General features: G+C 44.9%; 1 long non-coding RNA gene across 1 annotated transcript; it reads right to left on the bottom strand.

The window, feature by feature from the left end:
- Window positions 1-689: 689 nt before the first annotated feature.
- LOC311586571 lies at window positions 690-5,962 on the bottom strand. The gene is made up of 3 exons (XR_014775586.1): window positions 5,855-5,962; window positions 2,720-2,798; window positions 690-941 (listed from the first exon to the last, which is right to left on the bottom strand). It is a non-coding gene; the product is annotated as an uncharacterized lncRNA (long non-coding RNA).
- Between the last annotated feature and the right edge of the window lie 6,507 nt (window positions 5,963-12,469).

Genomic DNA, 12,469 nt, shown 5'->3' on the forward strand with positions numbered 1-12,469 from the left:
TTCCAGTCCCAGGGGATCTGATGCCCTCTTCTGGCTTCATTGGGTACTGCATCAACACACACACACACACACACACACACACACACACACACACACACACACGTGCACACGCGCGCGTACTTGCATGCGCACAGGCACACACGCACACTATTTTCTAAAACAAATACACCCCTCCCCTTGCATGCTTAATTCTGCTAATTCGTCTTGTATTCATCTTATTTCAACCAGTTTTGTGAAAATTATAAAATTTGCAAAAAAGGGAAAAGATGGGTCAATACCATGAACAGCAACTTCATAAACACTTTCTAACTGACTTTAAGGTTTAGCAGAACTAAAAGTTGATTCAGTGGGAAACTGGATAGACAGTTAGCTCTGAAGGGACTTAAGAGGATTATCCAAATAGGCTCAGCCCAAAGGCCCTATCTCATGACAGAAGTTCCTTTAGCTTCTAAGAGGTACATGTTTCTTTTTTAATTCTTTTTTTTTTCCTTCTTTTTAAAATTCTAAGTATAGGGGGAAAACATATAACTTTATGAAAGTACCACTGATAGCCTTATTTTAGTAAAGAAAAAGGCACAAGGTGATCTTGGTGATTGTCATACACAAAATTCCAAAGCAGGAGCTAGACTACAAAACCAAGGAGTTTTGTTGTATTTGTTTTTATTCAAGTTCTCACTATGTAGCCCTGACTGGCCTGGCACCTTCTGTATAGACCAGGCTGGCACCCTCTGTGTAGACCAGGCTGGCACCCTCTGTGTAGACCAGGCTGGCACCCTCTGTGTAGACCAGGCTGGCCTGGCACCCTCCATGTAGACCAGGCTGGCACCCTCTGTGTAGACCAGGCTGGCACCCTCCGTGTAGACCAGGCTGGCCTCGAACTCACAGAGATCACCCTGCCTCTGCCTCCTGGGTGCTGGGATTAAAGGAGTGCGCCACCATGCCTGGAAAAAACAAAAAACAAAAGCAGAAAAAAAAACCCCACAGAGTTTATTAAAATAATAATTTAAACAGTGACATGTAGGTTCAAATCCACCTACTGAAGAGAGAGGCTCATTTGAGCTCATGTTACTAGTTCAAGACCAGCGTGGGTAACATGATCCAGATAACAGATTAAAGGGGAAAACGTTGATCCTCTCCTAAGTGTTACAGTCAGTGTGACACTTGCCTTAACCATTCAAACCAGCTTATTTACCTGTTTATCCAGTGATGCTGGGGATGGAACACAGGGCTCCGTGCACCTAGGAGTCCTGTCTTCAACCCCACAGCTGCCATGGATTCTTTGAAGTTAACTTCTGTGTAGCCAATTACCCTACCCCAAACAACAGGCATTCGATAGTTTACAGAGGTTTCCGTGGGCCGAGGAATCAGGAGTGACTTAGCAGGATGAAGAGTAGTTCAGGGGGTGCAGCAAAGTCATCATGCTGGCATCCAATCACCCCAACTAGACTGGAGCCAGAGCAGTTGGCTTCCAAGGAGGCTCACTCACAGTCCCTGCCAGTTAGAGCCAGCTATTGGCAAGAAGTGTCCATTCCTTGTCATGACAATATTGTTGGTTGCTCTTACGTCATTGCCACCAATAGAAACTATTATGTCAGGGGTGAGCCAGGCTCAGAAGTCCCAAAGTGCCATACCCACTGTGTCTCTTTGGTTACATGGCTACTTAACTAAACAAGGGTGAACACAGGCACAGCTACAAAAAGACAAGTGTCACTTGGAAAAATAAGCAGGAGATAGCACCATGCTTAAAATGGCAATACCAGAAGCCAGTCTGTGCCTCTTCCCCCCCCCCCACACACACACATAGAGAGAAGAGACAGAGAGACAGAGAGACAGAGACAGAGAGAAACAAAAATCTGAGTATAAAGTCAAGGTAAAGTCATGACAACTGCTACAATCCTATTGTTTGTAACATTCCAGAACAGGTAACTAAAGCCAGACATAAAACAAGACACAGAAATAAATAAACAGACTAATAAATAAAAACTTCCAACTTTTCCCAAGCCAATATGGTTGTATATAACAGGTGAGACCATTTGTGTTGGTTATGATGGGAAATGCCATTTGCTATAGTACTGAAAAAAAAAAAATCACCAAGTAGCCACTGTACTACACAGCTAGGAAATGGGATCTCCAGTCTGGCAGAGGAAGCAGTCTGTAAAACCGAGTGAAGTGCATATTATTTGACTGTGACCATGAAAAATTAATTGGGCCCAAAACAGTGTGTAATTTTATTGTGTGCCCATTAGGCACGAACAACATTTTTTTAAAAATTAGTGATGAGGCCAGGCTCGGTGGCGCACACCTCTAGTCTCAGCACTGGGGAGGCAGAGGCAGGCGGATCTCTATGAGTTCAAGGCCAGCCCAGACTCTACAAAGCAAGTCTACGACAGCCAAGGCCACATAAAAAAAACCTCCGTCTTGGGGGGAAAAGTTAGTGATGAGCAGCCAGGCATGGGACATGTGCCGAGGGCTGAAATAGGAGGCGGTAAGTCCCAGGGGAGCCTGGGCCACAGAGTGAGACTCCATCTTACAAGGGAATGGTTTCTCAAGTGCCTGCACAAAGCAATGGTGAGTTTGAAAGGATGCCACACAGCTGGGCAGCTTTTAAAAGAGGGAGCCAGGCGTGTCCCCTTGCCTGATGCTAACACAATTTCCTATTTCAATGTTGACACAAAAGATTTGCTGTGGTCACAAGTTAAATGCTCCAAGGATGACCTACCTGCAAGGTGACCTTTAAGAAACAATGTAAAACTTCATGGCAGGTTTGTATAGAGGCAGGAATCTCAAACACTGGCAACCTAAGGAGGAAACAAAAGCTAGTTAAAGATGTGGTCGTGGTGGCTTTGGTTAGAGACATGCATTATAGGAGGGTCCGATGGAGACACTGAGGACCAAGGGAAACGCCTCCATCCTGGATGGTGGTTGACAAAAGCAAATTTCAAAAGACACAGAGTTCTCAACTGCCACATCTTCCCACATTCCCTCACTCTTTCTGACGTTCTTGAAGTGGGTGGTCACAGAGTCAGATTCCCGCCTTAACCAAGGTTTCTCCTGTACAAAAGAGTTTGGATTTTAGTCAAGTTTTGAGGAAACCCTGGCTCCCGCTGGTAAGGCACCTGATCCTAGGAAGTGAGACGATTCATTTTTAACCCTGTCCGTTTCGCTTAGAAGGACCCAGAAGCTAGCTCAGCCTTGCAAACGTGCAAACTTCCACTGACTCATGTGCCCTCCTGCCAAGCTGAACCTTCCTTTTTCCATTCCTGTTTCATGGCATCAAAGTACTTCAACAATTTGAAAAGGTAATGGCTTCACAGAACTAATTGCCAGGGGTGTTAGTGTTCTTTCTTTTTTTTTTTTTTTTTTTAAGTATCCACAAAAATCCACTGCCAAAGACTTAGAATGACGAGATGATTGCTCCAGAGATAGTTTAGATGGCAGACAGAGACAGAGAGACAGATAATAGACAGACAGATGACAGGTAATAGGGATAGATAATAGATAGATAGATGATAGATAAGAATGATAACACATAGAAAATATAGATAGATGGTAGAAGACAGATAGATGGCAGATAATTGGGGATAGATAGATATAGATTGATAATACATAGAAGAGACTGATAGATAGATAGATAGATAGATAGATAGATAGATAGATAACAGGTAAATAGGGACAGACAGATAAAAGACAGAGAGATAGATACATAGATGCATAGAGATAGATTGATAATAGATAGAAGACATAGGTAGATGATTGATGGCAGACAGGCGGATAGATAGATAGAGATGGATTGATAGATGCTACGTATAGAAAGATGATAAAATAGATGATAGATACACAGATAGATGAGCAGTCATAAGAATACGGTACAGCGTGCTGGAGGTGGCCACACAGCTGCGGGCTAGCACTGGAGGGCTGAGGCAGAAGGATCATGCCTTTCCAGCCATCGTGGCCTATGCAATGAGACCCTGCCTTAAAACAAGTGAAGAAACAAACAAACAAACAAAAAAGTAAAAAGAAAAGTAAGAAAAGAAAAAAAAACCTTAAGACAGAGTGGTGTGTACTAACAGTCTCCTCTTAAAGTGAAAAGGAAGTGACTGGCAAGGGTGGCTCCTTCCCTTGGGGACACGAGCTGTTCCCACTCAGTGCAGTGGAGGCCATCACCAGTGGGCTGATGGAGGCTGCGGTACCTGCAGGGGTCACACCAGCAAGACGCAGTAACCCCTAGTGACATCCCCACAGTTCTGCCTGCCGAGTTCCCACCACAGATCCCAGCACCCCCACGTTTCCTTGTCTCCTTCTCCTTGTCAGTCTGTGTAGATTCTGTTGGTAATTTTTCAGAAATATAGAATCCTGGACCCTCAATTTGTACAAATGCTGCGCCCTCAAGTTCTACCACGAACCGAGGTTGGAAAGCACCATCCTGAACGGTAGCATCCCCTCCCTGAATTTCCTCTTCTTTCATCCAACAGGCCACCGTTCTCTCTCATGGGGGGACAATAAAATTCAGTCACCATGGTGTTTTAAATGTTTTCCTTTTACACACATTGTTGGCAGTCACTCTCCTGTGCGGTTTTCTGGAACAATGCCCCACATCCGTTGATATTCTGAAGTGCTTCCTAAGGAGACCACATCTCAGCACTTGCACCTTCTATGGCACCCACTGCCTGATACTCACACACCATGCTCCAAGTGTCACCTAAAAACTTTATAAGTGTCCATCCCCTCCTATGACATCTGGTGTTTAGCTATTGTCCCTGGCATTGTCAAAGAAGGAACTCAGGAAAGTTCATTAACTCAGCGTCACAGAGAACAGCTGTGTTTCAACCCAAGTTTTCCGCTGTGGTTTAGCTTTCTTTTTCCTTTTGTTTTGCTTTACTTTTAATGATGTATTCATTTTTATCTTACGTGTATGGGTGCTTTGCTAGCATGTATGGCAGTGTACCATGTGCACACAGTGCTCAGAAAGGCCAGAAGGTGGCGTCAGATCCCCTGGAACTGGAGTCACAGATGGTGTGAGCTGCCTTGTGGGTGCTGGGACTAGAACCCGGGTCTTCTGCAGAAGCTGCCAGTGCTCTTAACCACTTCCTGACTCTCCTGCTTTGTGTCAAAACACAAAAATGCAGCCAAACAACTAGCCCCACTGACGAGACACTTAGAATCCGAAGGTTTCTACCTTGGCTTGTGAGTCAAGTGTAAGATTGTTTTTCTTGGGCCATAAGCAGGAGGTTAGGGAAGTTTAAAATTATGTTGATAAAGAATCTGATGACAAAATACCCAGGGGCCTTGGGCAGAGAGGAACGGTGCCTCAAAACTCACAGCACTCCTCCACCACGGCCGGGGGTGGCTTTGGTGGTGGTGGTTGTTACAGTAGACAATTCTATATGTCATTGTTTCCAAGCAGTTTTAATGTGTCCAATTATTCTAACCAAGAAGCACAGTCTCTTCTCCCCATGTACAACAAGAAGAGGAGGAGGAGAGGAGGAGGAGGAGAGGACGAAGGCCCAAATTCTCAAATCCAAACACAAATTAAAAATCGCATTGATCTTGCTGGGCCTGGTGGCACACATGCCTGTAATCCCAGCACCCAGCACTGTGGAAGGAAGAGACAAACAGATCTCTGTGAGTTCGAGGCCAGCCTGGTCTACAAAGGGAGTTGAGGACAGCCAAGGCTACACAGAGAAACCCTGTCTCAGAACAAAACAAAACAAAACAAAATTATATTGATCTTTCTTTCAGGAAACTCATCATACATTGGCCGGCCTCTGTGTTGAGTGCTGGAAGAAACACACACACACACACACACACACACACACACACACACACACACACACACCACACACACACCAAGTACCTCTGACTGGTGATGTGTCTTCATTGAAGTCCTCAGAGGCTAAATCTTGCTGCCTTCCAGAAAACACAGCACAGTGCTTGTAACTGATCACAGGCGCTTTCTGAGCTACTTGGCTTTGCAAAGAGTAGTAGGAACTAGAACACGCCCCAGAGGACGGACCTGGGCAGGCTGGATAAAGACGACAGTGATTCCTCGCTAGGATGGAGCTGGAGAACATGCAAATTCATCAAAACCTTTCAGGCAGAAGCAGCTCTTCCCATGAACTCTGAAATTAAATTGGTGCCCAGAGATAAGCTCCCCTCCCTTGGTACTGTTCATTAGAAGGGAGAGAGAAACTCCCAGTAATTAGAGGTAATTGCTTATGCTGAGCCATTTGAGTGCAATTATATTTGTTAAGTTTTCACTCCAACCAAGGCATCTATGGAAACCTCGCCTTCTTCATGTCATTCATCAGACACAAACAGCAAGTTGCAAGCTTTGTGGCTAAAAAAGACAAACAAAAATCCCAGCTCCTGGAGGCTTAGCTTTGCTAATGTAAAACTACAGGGCCCAGGCCAGGACCTCCAAGAGCCTTTCCTCCACTTCTCAGGCTATTAAGTGTCTGGTCTAGGAGGGCTCATTGCTCGAGGTATATTTTCAAATAGTTTCCAGCGTTCTTCCCTCATCTAAGTTCCGCTCCCATTAAAAAAAAATACAATTTCATGTAAATAGAATTAAAATCCTTCCCCCCCCCCATAATGAATATGTGCGTGTTTTCCTAACTCCTTTTTAATTAAGGGCTAAAATGATAGCGTGAATTATAAGATCATAAAATAAGAAGTAATCTTTTAGTAATACTAAGTGTAGAGTAATGAACAATTTATACTTCAGAGACTCCCTCAAATCAGCAGGGAAAGTCTTCCCTGGTTTCTTATCAATGCTGCACCAATCTAGGAATGAACAGAGGAAGAGTGAACAAAGCAGGCAACAAGCGGCGCCATTTCTTTTTCAAGTTCTGGAGTGTTAGCATTCTCAGATGTACAGGCAAATCCCCGGCTTAATGAGGAAGAATGTCCCAAGGCCATCATAGCCTACACATTTTTTTTTTTTTTGCAGCAGAGTTAAAGAGATGAACCAGTCTCCAAATGGGAGAGACGATTGAGAATCACAGTGCCCATAAATTCGCGCGAGGGGGGTGGGGGGTGCGGGGAGCGTGTACTCACTTTGGGGCGGAGCACCCTGACATCTGGGACTGTCTTGACACTGGCCTGGATTTATTGGCTTATTGGGGCTTCATAGTTGGGACATAAGCAATGTCTTAATCATTCCCGCAACGCCGGCTAGGCATTTTGTGTCCATTCATCAAGCTTTAAATATCACGGCAGAACCACAGAACGGTCACCAAGCCCGTAACCCACGATCGCAGGGGACGGCAGCGCAGCAGCGAGCTCGCCTGGGGCCCCGCATGCCTCCCCCAGAAGCCAGGCACATCTTCACCTCCCCTACAAAGCCTGCAGCGCAGGAGGGCTCAAGGAAGGAGCTATCTCACGCTTCTAAAAATACATGACCAGGAAAGTTACCAAAAATGAACGGCGACATTTCTAGAGGGGCTTCTGTCTAAAAGGTTGAATGAAGGATTTGCCCAAAGTAAAGGAAGTGTAAAATATGTTGACTCCGTAAGACGGTAGTGACAGCCTTATCTCTGTCGCAAGTTTTATTTTTGTCCCCGGAAGACGTTTAAAGGTGTGATGTTAAGTTGACTGGGCTGCAAATGTGAAGAGACTCTCCTGCTCCTCTGACTGTGGTATGATCTTGGTCCCACCACACGCCTCTCCTGCCTGGGTCAGAGCCACGTCTCCATTGCTGCCTCCGGTTTCTCACTTATGTGGCTATCACGCATTGCTGCTGTCAGACTGGCTTTTCAAGTTTCTCCTTCTATTCAGTTTCTTTCACGGTGTAGTAGACAGTGGCTCCCCACTGCTTTCCCTAGACACTCATCCAGTACATCAAAGGGCTCTTTATCAACCCTGCTCCCACTCTGAGGAAGAACTCAGAACAGCTCCGTTTCCTGGGAATATGGCACCCTTTGTGGCGCACTAAGAGCTTTGCGCATGCGCAGTGCCTGCCCTGGGACCTCCTTCCTGCGTCCCCTTGCAGCCTGGCTCACAGCCGGAATCCTGGGGCATCTACGTGCCCCCTCTTCTATTCTTTCTCTGGACTCCAGCTGTCTTCACATTACAGACTTGAGCAAGTGGCCCTGAAATGCGTCATGATTTACCTGCGCCACATGCCACAGTGCTGGAACTCTGCCTGGCGCACACTCTCTCCGTGACCCTCCCAGCACAGGCACGATGTCAGGGACATGAAAGTCACCTGCTGCCTAAAGTCCACGACTGACACATCATGCCATTTCGTCTACACGTCAATTAAAATGGAAGCCTTGTGTTCTGTAGTGGATGAAATCGTTGTAGTCAGCTCTGTCTTGCATCCTGTGTGTCCCTTGATACGGTGGCTTGGGACCTTCATGTGAGTCTACCTGAAAGAGAGGGGGAAAGGGTCTCCTCACCGCTGTTTCCAGGGGTTGCAAAGGAGATGCACCTCTGTAGCCTACATTCTTATTTCTTGCCTGTGGGGAATGTTTTCATCTCATTTGACCAGTGTTGGATTTTCATCTTATTCCACTCCCCAGCAATCATAGGGTCTCATATTCCTGAGTCTCTTAGACACGATTGCCACAAGGTGTTCTTACGTACAGGTATTTTATTAGTCTCTTGCTCAAGTCAGGGAAGCCAAGTAACGTCACATAGACTAGGGGTCCGTCTGAAATCCATTCTCCGCCTTGGATTCCCCTGAGCCGTTTTGGAAATCCTTCCCAACTCCGGCCTGAGGGACTCGCTCCCTACGCATGACTACCCTGCAGCTAGCTGCCCTCTCTGATTTCTTTCATTTCTCCCTTTAGAGGCTGCTCCTGGAACTTAAGATCCCACCTGCCTCACGCCCAGCCGGGCCGCCTTCACGCGGTACAGCGAGGAAGTCGTCAGGGTTCGGTGTGTCCGTCCCTCTCATCAGGGTAGATTCGGCCACCAGCCCCCAAATATTGTTTTCTCCTCGCCGTGAATTCTTCACCAAGCCCTCATCATATAAAAGGAGAGGGAGGCGTACTCTGAGCCAGTCGTCTGATGCTTTGTTTTATCCCAGGTGCCTGAAGCCGGCGGACAATCCCATATTTGTAGAGTTAGATTGGATCACAGAGCCCGAATTCCGTCCATGGCAGTGGCCCACACTTCCCACTAGTCTAAATATCCCTGAAGTTCACCACAGGGTGGTCCTAGTTATCAGTTACACTGAGTAATGGCTGCCCGCTTTTGAGTGTGCGTTGTGGGATGCTATCTGAGAAAGATCCCTGGTAATAGGAAGGTTTATTTGGTCTGGATTTCTCTGAACCATTAGAGAGGCGGCTAACTCTTCATCTTCTCGTCTAATTGTTTGCGTAGTCAGAAAGTGTACGGCAGTATCGTCAGGAGTTGGTGAAGGGCGCAGAGGGTTGGCAAAGCACATGACTACAACCTCACCTCGCAGGCACTCTTAGACAAGGTGGGGAGCAAAATCAGAAAGCAGAACTCTTCCAGGGAGGAATTAATACCAATAAGCTCTAAGAAGATTCTAGGGCTCGATGCCAAATGGCACCTGAGGGGTGATTAAGGTATCAGAGTCTGAAATCTCGCTTCAGATCGATTGCCAAGCCTTGGGTTGGTGTAAGCCCTCACCATTTGTCCAAATATTTTTTAAACACAACAATGTAGCACTTGTATATATTCTACATATTTATAATAAAGTAATGAGGGTTGTCATGACTTAAGAAATATCACATACTTGGAACCAGATATAAAAATGAAATAAAGAAAAGAATATTTTCTTTTCTTTTTTATTTAAAGATTTATTTATACAGTGTTCTTGTACATACACCTGCATGCCAGAAGAGGGCACCAGATCTCATTATAGATGGTTGTGAGCCTCCATGTGGTTGCTGGTAATTGAACTCAGGACCTTTGGAAGAGTAGCCAATGCTCTTAACCTCTGAGCCATCTCTCCAGCCCAAGAATACTTTCTATGAAAAAAAATTTTTTTAAATCAGAAAATCATCATTAGCTCACAAAATGCCTGATTGTTTCTTTCTTCTTTTTTACAGTTTTAAAAAAAAATTTACACATAAATACACACACTATATACAACAAGAAGAACCACGAAACAATCAGGAATTATATAAATATTACATTCAAGTGTTTTTGGGTATTTGTGTCTGGCAGCCTTGAAGAGAACATCTTTTCTATCTTGGTGAGCCTAAAATTCTGAATGTAAGTCAGTATCTATCATAGCTCATCTCTATCAACTTAAAACATCTATCTAGACCTAAAAATAACTTACCCCCTAAACAACTAAGATTAATTGTAAAATTGAACTATCTGGTCTTCAACCCCACCAGAGAGTTGAGAAGGAATAAAACTTAATTACCCGAGTAAACAGGAACTGCAGGTTAGCAGCTTTACAAAATGAAAACAAAACAAAACAAAACAAAACAAACCAGACAGACAGTTTTCTGCCTAATCAGTCACCCAAAACTCTATAATGTTGGAGCCTCATCTTCAGCCTTCTTGGCAGACATATTTGTGAGGCAGGAACTATTGAGGACTTGCTTACCCTGTCTAGGCAGAGATTGGCTGTTGACTCTGCCCACATCCAAGCTTGCCCATTTTTAGGCAGAATTCTGTCTGTACTAGAAATGAGGGCATTTTGCCTGGTGGCTTCTTTGCCACATTTGAAGCCGTCTCTATAAGGAGGTTCTTTGATGCTCATCATTGTCTTTGAAGTAGGCTGGGTGTTGCCAGGAGTTGACCTGTCTTATTGTCAAAGAATCTTTAAAATAATAGAAACATCTTTAAATGCCAGATTCTGTATGTCTCTGAGGTTTTTGAATACCTTATGTAGCTATTTTACTTTATCTATCTATAGAATTATACCTGTCTGTTAAACATAGGATGTATATTCTTGTGATATAAATACAGTAGTAATTGACATGACCATGATTTGCTCAACTAACAATTAGTTTGTATTACTGAACTATCCTAAACCACCTGCACTAGCACTTTCAAAGTATCAGAAATAAACCTTGTACTATAATTGAGCTGTATAGGTACAATACCTCATATTAGAGTAGAAATATCTATAATATGTGTGAAGACTAACCTTAAATTTGAATTCTATGACAATGCATCAAAATTATTGTCCAAAAATTTAACAGTTTTAAACAAAGAAAAATAATATTTCCCTACCTGACCAAATGTATGTATGTATGTATGTTACTAATTTATACAAATATATATATTTTTAACTGATTTTTTTTTTTTTTACTAATGACTTGTGTTTGACATTCTCAAGCCTCTTGGAGTCTCACACTAGCACACCATAGTTCAGAGAGCTGGCCCAGGCTCTGATTCCTCAAAGCTGCCTCCTTTGTTCTCACTCCTTGCTCAGCCCAAAAGGACAGATTTCACACAGGCCTGGGACGTCAATGGCCTCATATTCACAAGGCACCCACAATGCCCGGCCAGCATTCATCCCTCAGCCATCTGGGCCCACAGGTGCACACATAGCTAATGTCTACCTGTGACAACAGACCCAGAGAAGAACGTCCACCCACTTTGCAAGAGGCCTTGGAACTGTTAGTCACAGATTCCAGGGGACTAGTGACCTAGAGAATGTTCTGGAAGGGGCTGGGTCATTGTGACCTTGAGTTTCCTTTGCACAGCTTGAGGAGAGCCAGAATAAGAGGGCTGGGGATAGAGAGAAGCCTTTACCCAAATTCAACAGCAGCATTGACAAGAAGAATGCCTACCAGCCAGGCGACCTAAGTGACTCAGGGAAACTGAGTGTCAGGGTGGGAAGCGAAGGTCCCTCGTACCCCAACCAGAAGTCACCTGGTTCATTGATTATCACCCATGGTGGTTTGAATGAGAACGACCCTCAAGGGCCCATAGGTTTGGAATGCTTTGGTCACTAGGGAGTGGCACTATTAGGAGATGAGACCTTATTGGAAGGAGGTATGACACTGTTGGACAAAGTGTGTCACTGGTGGGCTTTGAGGTCTCAGATGTCCAAGGCAAGCCCTGTCTGGCATCCTCTTCCTGCTGCCTCCCTGTCCAGATGCAGACCTCTCAGCTCCTCTCCAGCACCATGTCTGCCTGCACGCTGCCGTGCTTCCCGCCATGATGGTAATGGACTAAACCTATGAAACTGTAATCAACTCCGATTAAGTATTTTCCTTTATAAGAGTTGTTTGGCCATGGTGTCTCTTCACAGCAATGAAACTCAAAGTAAGAGAGTGTTTATCACAAGAGATAAGCCAACCAAGACACCTCCATAACCCTGTCTCTTGCAAGAGCCTCACCACGACCCCCAAGTGGGACAGTGTCAGTTAGTGGTTCTGCTCTGCATCTCCTTGAAGATGTACATTGGCAAGAAGTGGCCTACAGGACTGAAGCTCCAAGATGTCAGCCAGGTGGCCACCCATGAGGGAGCCAGCTGTAAGACACGTAGCTTTCCCTGGGGAGGTGTGAGAGGTTGATCTTCCAGTAGGCA

The sequence above is a fragment of the Acomys minous genome (genome assembly GCF_964271855.1).
Source record: "Acomys minous genome assembly, chromosome: 16".
NCBI classification, from domain to species: Eukaryota; Metazoa; Chordata; class Mammalia; order Rodentia; family Muridae; genus Acomys; species Acomys minous.